The sequence below is a fragment of the Abramis brama genome (assembly GCF_963993115.1).
Source record: "Abramis brama genome assembly, chromosome: 7".
Classification (NCBI taxonomy): Eukaryota; Metazoa; Chordata; class Actinopteri; order Cypriniformes; family Leuciscidae; genus Abramis; species Abramis brama.
The window spans coordinates 15,217,426-15,227,914 of NC_139969.1; the positions used below are offsets into that span (position 1 = coordinate 15,217,426).

The 10,489-nt window shown below is 35.0% G+C and overlaps 1 long non-coding RNA gene across 1 annotated transcript; it reads left to right on the forward strand.

The window, feature by feature from the left end:
* The first annotated feature begins 4,943 nt into the window (after positions 1-4,943).
* Positions 4,944-6,178, forward strand: LOC311087190. Its single transcript, XR_014607182.1, has 3 exons — positions 4,944-5,000; positions 5,131-5,745; positions 5,897-6,178. It is a non-coding gene; the product is annotated as an uncharacterized lncRNA (long non-coding RNA).
* Positions 6,179-10,489: the final 4,311 nt, after the last annotated feature.

Consider the following 10,489-nt stretch of genomic DNA (forward strand, 5'->3'; position numbering starts at 1 on the left):
GTAGTTTTACTAGTAGTTTTATTCTACAAGTTTTCTTTAAGTGAACTTAACATTATACTTATAGTTTACTATTTATATACAATTTTTGCAGTTGCAGTAGGCCTATACTACTATGTTCAAATGTAATTTTTTATACTTGAAAAATACCTTTAACTCTACTTTAATTTTAAAAACATTTTATTAGCTTCATGCATCCTTTTTATCAACACTTGAATGTCAGTAAGTTTCATAAAGAAAGGCAACATTTTAAACAAAATAGTTGAGAAAATCACATTTTTGTCAAAGACTACACCTTGATCAGATCCAGAACGATGATCAAAACACAGGTGGAGTAGATCGAGTCCAACAACACCTCCAAAGCTTCACAGTCGTTTTCTCTTCATGGGTTAGGCCTACGCTTCATTTCATTTGGAAACATTAAGCAGTTTTGATTTACAAGCTGTTTAATGTTTGATATCACACTATTTTACATTTGAGTGAGCAATCTTCTATCACTTGTTTCAGCTTCTTCTCCTGTGTTTTGATCCGGAGAATCTGTACTAGAAGATGTGTCATAGCGCCCCCTACCGTATAACAGTGAAAACATGGATAGCTGGAAAATTCAGTCAATGGTGGGGAAAAGTTTAATTAAAGTAAATATGTACACTACCAGTGGACTAGCCGACACAAACATTCAGATACGCAGAATTAGAAACATATCTGTTTTATATCAATATTTTAATTAATATTTTCAAACAAAGTTTCATAAAACTGTATATGAAAAACGATGTAAAAAAGTATATTTAATAGGCTACTCAATCAAAAGAGTTAACACAACTACAAGCCAAGTATACTTTGAATAATTAAAATTTTAAGTATATCTCGATCAAAAGATTGAGTACAAGTATAGGCCAAATATACTTGGACTTTTCTCTCAGTATAAGTCAAGTACACTTAAGTGTAATTAAGTATATTTTTGAGAAGTATATAAAATGTAGACTGAAAGTATGCTTTCTTCTTTTTAGTTGAAAAGAAGTATAATAGAACACTTGAATAAACTTATTTTCCATGCTTATTTTATTTACTCTATATTAAGCTATTCCACCCGAAAGTTTGTTACTATATAAAGCTGAACATGTTAGTTTATAAGACGGTGTGTAATATTATGTTTTTAAAAAAGTATTTAATAAGCTACTCAATCAAAATAGTAAACACAAGTACAAGCCAAGAATACTTAGAATACTTAATTATACTTTTAAGTATATCTCGATCAACAAGTATAGGCTAAATATACTTAGACTTTTCTGTCAGTATAAGTCAAGTATACTTAAGTGCAATTTGAAGTATATTTCTGAGAAGTACATAAAGTATATTTCCGAGAAGTATATAAAAAGTAGACTGAAAGTATACTTTCTTATTTTTAGTTTAAAAGAAGTATACTAATAGAACACTTGAATAAACTTCTTTTTCGTAAGGGACAGTATCAGACTCTGCTCTTTATTACTGCGCCCTGCAGCCCACAGTGACAGGAAACACTAGAACACTGTACAAAAACCTAAAGAAAGACAAATAACATAATATCTGTATTTTATCATAGACTCATGTTTGTTTGCAGATTGAGCAGATTAAATTGATTGAACAGATTGGAATTGTCAAAATGCTTGAGTACTTTCCATAAATAAGAAATTCCAAAAAAAAAATAGCTTTATAAATAATGTACAAAATAATGGACATTTTAACATTAACATGGTAAAATGAATAGATAATACTTTGTGGGCAAGATTTTAGGTTTACATTTACATGAGTGAATAAAGGGAATGTGAATGTATTTTGTCATGTCACCCTTTTATTTTGTCTCTCTTCATTTTTAATCTCTTTCACATCATTTTAAATCTCTTTCACTTTAAAAAGAAAGATAGCTAAACTTTCTGGACAAAATTGTGGATTTAGTGGTCCAGTAAAGTAACACTGTTCTTTGTGCCCAACAACTTTATTTTATATAAATTGGTTGCCCGAATTCAAAACCCTCATACAACACCCTTACACTCTTAAACATAAAGGTCCCAAAAGGGATATATAGAACAACCATTTTTGGATTCCCCAAAGAACCTTCCAGTGAACAGTTTAAAAAAACAAAACAAAACAAAAAAAGTCTTAGTGTCAAGAATATGAAAATTACAGAGCCCCAAAAGGGACATGGTGGTTGAAAAAATATGGGATTGGAGGAAAGAATATATTTCAAGGCTTTCGCATTCACCCAAGACACTTTGCGTGGGGTCACAAAGAACTAAAATGTTTTGAAAGACCACGCTCAATTTCTTGGGGGAACACGAACATTTTGCGTAAGAATGCAAAGTTTGTTTGGGAAAGCAAAACATTTAAGATGTCCAATAAGATGCTGTACCTTGCATTACATTGTTCTCTCACAGCTGATTGATTTAAATTCATTATTGCAGCCACAAGGTGGCATTATGTCCATACATAAGCCTCATAACACACTAGCCTTGCCATTAGTGATGCTTATGTTTCATCTATAGCACTGATATAAACTGGTATAAAATCAACAGTAAAATATACCTTTTACATCAGGCAAACTACTTGTCCTTAAATAGCTACTGAAATTAGTAATACAAACTAATCAGTAATCAGTAAAGTAATAGCATAAAATGTACAGCAGATGGCAGCGTTCACTCAGATTACAGAAGATTTGAACCTTGGTGTAACAGTGCCCAGAATCAGCCAAAATCTCTTAGTTGTAAAGTTTGGGCTGCTTGCGAGGATCCGTGATGTTTCTATGCAATGTCTGGTTCATTTTTCTCTTTTCAGGTAAGCTATGTGACATTTTTAAGTAAACCTTCCAAAAATAAGTCATCATTCGACATCAATTATTTGTGTTGAATGGGTAATAAACTGTAATGTTCTGCCTGTTTCAGGTGATATAAGTGGAGAAGGAATAGCGCCTCTCTCCTCATCTGAACTTGTTAGCACTGCTGACTCTATCACTTTGGCCTGCAAATACAATGGGTCTTACAGCAGTGATTCTCTCCTGTGGTATCGTCAATACAGCAGCTTTAAACCAGAGTTTTTGTTTCTGGTTAGTGAACCCAATCTTGAGCAGCCAGCTGACCCTCCAATACCTGGAGTGTCTGCTAAATTAAATGAGGAGAAAAATCGTGTGGATCTGAAGATCTCCTCTGCTTCAGTTACGGACTCTGCAACGTATTACTGTGCCCTGCAGCCCACAGTGACAGGAAACTCAAAACCCCTGTACAAAATTAAGATGAAACATCTAAAATGACGAACTACACTAAATAGAGCATGATGCTCTTAAATATATATTTGCGTTAAACTGCAACCACAACATGTACATAACTGGAAAGCTAAACAGAAGGTCGAGCGGTTTTAAATTGTTTAAACCGTTTCAGGTGAAAACAAATAATCTAAAATATATCATATCTAAATGCTTTGAAAGTTGATGTGGCAATACAGTACATTCCACTATCATGCATTTCTAGTGATTAAACTGTTACTTGTCAATCAAGTGGCAATATAGATGCTTTTTCTCATCTATTACTGAAGTGACAGACCCTGTTCTAAAAGATGTTCCCCCAATTAAATCTTATGTTGTATATAATCTCTTTTGTATATCTATAATCCTATAAAAGATGCATATTAATGAACAGATACAATTACTGAAGGTGCCCTAATATTCTTCTTCTTCTGTGAAAAGTTATTAGTAAAAGCTACAAAAGAAAAAAATTGTTTTTATTTAGAGCTCCTGTAATGAAGTGAAACACCCCGATCTAGACCTGGAGTGGGACAAGAAATGCAGAAACATTCATCTGACTCAGAGGGTGGAGTTTTGTGTCTCTGAATGGATCTCACTAAAGTGCAGGTGCCCATATTACAGTATGTGATGAAACAGACATCATGATTTTGGCATCCAATACATCAACCATTATGTTTATTTACACACTTATGACTTTATGGATCCATCTGGGTGAGATAAACTCATGCACACACATTTTGCCTTCCTCTAAATTAATATAATTAATGTTGAATTAAATCGGAATCTTATGTAATTTTATTCAGTGACTCCTGTCGAGCTGCTTCTATAACCAAGCTATTTTATTTTGTTAGGTGAGACAGAGGCAAATGCAATCTTCCCACTATCACCTATAAAGAGCACTGTTGTAGGTGGAAATGTAACTATATCCTATAGTTACAAAGGATTCAATGGAAGTGTGCTAAATGTACAGTGGTACAAACAATATGGAAGATCAAAACTAAAGTTTATTGTCTACAGCTATCCACAGGGAGGTCCAGCCTTACCCATAACCATAGCACGATCTTCTGCCAAATTTGATCAAGACCTTCAACAAGTGGATCTAAAGATCTCAAATGTTGCTTGGCCAGATTCAGCTGTGTACTACTGCGCACTGCAGCCCACAGTCACAGAACACTAAGAGCTTACCATACAACAACATAATATACTTTAGATTTAAGGCATTACATGTCAGAGGTGTTTTTTTTTTGTTTTTTTTTGGAGATTTCAAATTCATACAGGACATGATTTGGAGTCAATTCCAATACCATAACAATTCAAATTGATAAATGAAAAACAACATTTCTTCACAAACTATGTAACAACACACTTCTTCTTAATTCACAGATGCCCTTATGACACATTTAAGATGTAGGCCTATATTATGTGGATGTCTTTACTTGTTTGTTGGAATGAGTTGTTTTCAATTACCAATAAATATGAGAACATTTTCAAACCAAATCTTTTTTCTTTTCTTTTTTTGCAATTGCAATTGCAATAAAGAAGTGAGAGGTAATTTCGGTAATTTCTAAGAATCAATAGACTAGTAGAGGGTCCCACAATCCATTGGGCGGAGCTTGGTGAGAAGGGGTACAGCAGAGGGCAGTCCTGTGTTTCCCCAGATCTCATTTTGTATGTCATTCTCCAACAGTCATAATGTTTTTGTTTTACCTCACCATTTTGGCACTTCTTACAGGTATTTACATTTGATATTTACATTTGTTCATATATCTATATACCTCTATAAAAGTATATAAAGAATTAAAGAATTAAAATACTGAAAGTACCCCAATAATACTATTCCTCTGTTGTTTATAATTTCCCAGAGAGTGTTTTTGCAAATGCAATTACACCCCGATCTACTGAAAAGCCTGCTTTAGAAGGAGGAAAGACGACTCTTTCCTGCAACTACAATGGAACTAATATACAGAGTTTGCAGTGGTACAGACAGTATCCCAACACTGCCCCAGAATTTCTCTTGCAAGCTTTTGAAAATCTGGGTCGAGAGGAGAAGGACCGCTATGCTGCTGAAGCGCTGAAGGACAAAAAACAACTAAATCTGGAGATCTCCAAAACTGAGATAGCAGACTCTGCAATATACTACTGTGCCCTGGTGCCCACAGTGACAGGAAACCCTTCTACACTGTACAAAAACATGAGATGATGAAAAATACATTAATAACATCTTGAACAAACTTTCTCAAATTTTAAACAATATCAGAACAACAACATCTGTTACCAAACAAAATATTTATCTCTTTGAAGTCTTGTCACATATACAAGTAAGTCCAGTATTTATCAGAGAAAAACGACTCAAGACCTCAAAGAGGGTGGAGCTCTCTCACTAAGAGGGTGATACAAAGTTTCTCTATGTTTACTGTCATCACTCCAAAGATCACCCATCATGTTTCTCTTTTGTTGGATATTTTCATTATTCATCGGTAAGAGATGTTCTAATTTTCAGGGTTTCATCCCCCAATATGCTAAAGAATGTGAAGTAAATTTCGAGCAACCAATGCATGAGTTATCTAATTCCTAATATCTAATTCCTGTTTTATTAACAAACATGCATTTCTCTCTTTTTTTTTACAGGAATTTCTTTTGCAAACACAATATACCCATTATCCTCTGAAAAGCATATTTTCAGAGGTGAAAATGTGATTCTTACTTGTAACTACAGTGTTGATGTAGATAATCTGCAGTGGTATCGCCAGAATCCTGGATCTCGACCTGAGCACCTCATTCTCATCACAGAATATTCAGAACCCGTTCTTTCACATCGTCTGTCAGCAAAAGCTAAAAAAGACATAAAACAAGTGAATCTTACAATCTCATCTGCTGAAGAAACAGATTCTGCTCTGTACTACTGCGCTCTGAGGCCCACAGTGACAGGAAACCTGGGAACACAGTACAAAAACGTGGGATGTATTACATTTGTGTTAACATTGATTTTTTTTTTTTTTTAAAGCAGAAACGATTAAAGACATCATAGACTAAAAATATATTTCCAAACCAGTTAATTTCAAACCGTTTTAATGTGTTTGTTTGGTGTTTCAAAAGTAAAGTCAGTCACTCAGCCCAGAAGAGGGCGCTGTGCTCCACACACTGTAGTCCTCATGCATATCATGATCACACAAGTCTTTGACATCCAGAAGCAAGCCAGTTATTTCCTCAGAGCATAGCATTATAGTCAATGATGATTATAGAAATCTAAATCCTGATCCATTCATCACTATTTTTTCAAATTGAACAATTTTGATATTCAGATAAATCATAAAAATATTGCATAGGCCTACTGTAGGCTATATATATGTGTGTGTGTGTGTGTGTGTGTGTGTGCGTGCGTGCGTGCGCGTGCGTGTGTGTGTGTGCTTAATTCAGATTAAAGTAAAAAACTTTTTAAATTGCCAAAAGGGTGAAGCTCTAGACTCAAATTGTTTTAGTCAGTCAGAGTCTGTCATATCATGCTGCTCTGTGCAGTGTGCACTTAATATATTTTTGGAGCTTGCAGATGATATTTATCCCAACATTAATTAATAAATAAAGTGATACTGCTTTGCAGGCGTGATACAAAATAGCCTAAATAATTGACTCAAAATAAAAATTCTGTATATATACTCACTCTCACGTTTCTCCAATACATCAGACACTCTACAGTACACCATATAAGGAGAAGAAGGCGGAGCAGAAAACAACAGCACACAAATCTCATATAGATTTCACTTAGATTTGAATGTAGGCCTGTGAAAGTGAATAAGATTTGAGAACTTACAGTAGAAAAGTCTCACAGGTCACAGGGTGTGGCTACAAAAGAAACACAGAAGGCACTTGCTCTTTCTCTATCCCAGTATTAGGATGCTGTTTTTTTACTTCACAGTCATGGCACTTCTTTCAGGTGATTGATTTATATTTATTTCAAAGCTGTAAATGTTGTCTTTGAGCATATAAAAATATTTTTTTCTGATGCTGAATTAATGTTAGTTTTTTCTGCTGTTGTTGTATTTCCAGACAATGTTCTTGCAAATGCAATAACATCCCAGTCTACTGAAAAGCCTGCTTTAGAAGGAGAGAAGACGACTCTTTCCTGCAACTACAGTGGACTCACTATTAACAGTTTTCAGTGGTACAGACAGTCTTACAACACTGCCCCTGAATTTCTCTTGCAAGCTTTTGAAAATCTGGGTCCCGTGGAGAAGGACCGCTATGCCACTGAAGCGCTGAAGGACAAAAAACAACTAAATCTGGAGATCTCCAAAACTGAGATAGCAGACTCTGCAATATACTACTGTGCCCTGGTGCCCACAGTAACAGGAAACCCTTCTACACTGTACAAAAACCTGAGTACGATCCTCATTTCAGAAAATATCTGAACAACAACACCTCTCCCGCAACCATGCAAAATATTCAAAAATGATACTGCAAGTTCATATCACAAAACTGTCTCAATCTGCTGTGATCAACAGCATTAAACTGACCCTTCAGTGTTCTTAAACTTGCAGGATTTGTTTTCTTCAACAGAATTTTTTTATTTTTTTATTATTTGTTTTCTTTTCCATTTTGACAAACTACACAATGTGTGTCTTTTAAACTTTACAAAGGAACAAGCTATGTCTTTTATATACCATAGCATGTGCAATATGTCCTTTAATAAATGGAAGTGCATGTTGCTTAAAAAAAAACAAAAAAAAAAAAACACAATAACCATTACCCATTAATAAATGTATTCTAATAAACTTTACATCTAATAAATTAGCAATCAAAATGTGTGTGTGTTTTCAGGTAGAGGAAAGACACATGGGACAGAGGGTGGAGCTCTCTCACAAAGTGTTTAATGTGCAAGAGGCTGTCTCAGAGTCACTCGAATTTGCCATCACTCCCTCATTGACCATCCATCATGTTTCTCCTTTGTTGGATATCGTTTTTATTTATAGGTAGGTGTTTTCATTTTTAAAAGCTTGATAAAGATTTATAAAATGAAAATGTAGTATATGTAGCAGCATTAAGTGGAGCAATTTATACATGTGTTAATGCCAAAATAAGTTTTCTGTTTAATGAATAAAGATGTATGACCCTTTTTTTACAGGAAATTCCTCTGCAAACACAATATACCCATTATCCTTTGAAAAGCAAGTTTTCAGAGGTCAAAATGTGATTCTTTCCTGTAACTACAGCGTTGATGTAAATAATCTGCAATGGTATCGTCAGTATCCTGGATCTCGACCTGAGCACCTCATTCTCATCACAGAGTATTCAGAACCACCTGATCCTTCACTCCGTCTGTCAGCAAAAGCTACAAAAGAAATCAAACGTGTTGATCTTATGATCTCCTCTGCTGAAGTGTCAGACTCTGCTGTGTATTACTGCGCTCTGGAGCCCACAGTGACAGGAAACACTAGAACACTGTACAAAAACCTGTGATATATTCAGTCAGATTTAACATGCATTTGAAAGCCTTAGCATTTAAAAGCTTGATGTTAAATACTAAATAAAACATTTCAGTTGTGAACATTTGTCCAGTGTCTTTCAATCAAACAGCAGCAACACCAACTAAAAATGACCAAATAAATACAAGTGATCAAAAAAAACAAAACACAGAGGCATAATGTATTATCAATATTACACAGTGGTGTCAAAAAATTTAATACAGTTATAATACTTTTTTCAGTGATGTCCAGCATTATTTGAGAATATTCCAAAAAGCACCAGAAGACCAAGAAATGTATTTATTTTTCAGATTCTTGGAGCCTACTGTATAATGAAGCTGAAACGTCTGAAGCAGTCATTCAGAAGCAGAAGCTGCTTCACTGTATAATTTATGACTAAACTATTCCACCTGCTACTCAATCTTTGAAGTTCTTCTTACATTAGTCACTGAAAATAACTGTATTCATTATTTTACAGTAAATCTTTCACCATAGAAAACATTTCCTTATGAATAGTCTCAATAGAATATAAGTGTTGTTGCTCACTTCCTTGCCACAGGGTGGAGCGCTGCAGCCTGATGTTAGAAAGCAGCTCAAGTTAAATGTGACTGACTCAAGGTTGAGTGTAACACTTCAAGCATTCATTGACTCGAGTCTTGAGGTTGAGTGAATTCTGCTGAACAATGGCCAGGTCTACTGTAGTCTTGTTTGTATTTTCACTGTTTAAGGGTAAGTAATACTTTAATTCTGATTGCTGTATTAGTGTCAACAGCAGCTGACCAAACATGTAACAGTAACTTAGTTTGTTACACAATCTGTATCAAGTATTTAACAGTTCTGTTGAGCAGTAATACTCTTCTTCTTTTACAGAGAGTGCTGATGCATATACAATAGAATCTCTCTCACCAGAAAAGCATGTTTCAGTTGGAGAAAGTGCTATTATCTCTTGCAAATACAGTGGACTTGGGCCCAGCTTCCAGTGGTATCGCCAATATCCAAGATCCAGACCAGAGTTCCTTATTTTTCATTCAGAGACTGCTGTTTCATCCGAACCTACTTTACGTCTCACAGCGATACCCAAAAAAGAAATGACAGAAGTGTATCTGGAGATCTCTTCTGCTACAGTATCAGACTCTGCTGTATATTACTGCGCCCTGGTGCCCACAGTGACAGGAAACACACCTGCACTGTACAAAAACATAAAACATTAACACATCTTGTATTATACAAAAATTGTGACACGCCAGCATCCAATCACCTACAATAAATTATTGATGAATAAAACGCTGTTGAGTCTTTTCATTTTGAGAAAAAACATCCCATCAGAGAAAATAAAGTCTCAGCAAGAGGGTGGAGCAAATTCACAAAGACTTGAAAGTGTGAAAGGCTGATTCAGTTGAAGTATTCCTGCTTTGTTATCTTTACAATCACTCTTCATCAGAAACCATCATGTTTCTCTTTTGTTGGATACCACTGTCATTATTCATAGGTAAATCATTTCTTATATTATTTTTGTTTATTAAAAAAAAAAAAAGTGGTGACATATTTTCAGAGGTGACAATGTGACCCTGTCCTGTAACTACAGTGGCCTTGTATATACCCTGCAATGGTATCGGAAATATGTGGGATCAAGACCGGAGTTCCTGATACTTGTAAGTGAAAATTCAGAGTCTTCTGAGCCTTCTCTTCGTCTGTCGGCAAAAGACTCAAAAGACAAAAAACAAGTGAATCTTACAATCTCTTCTGCTGAGGTGTCAGACTC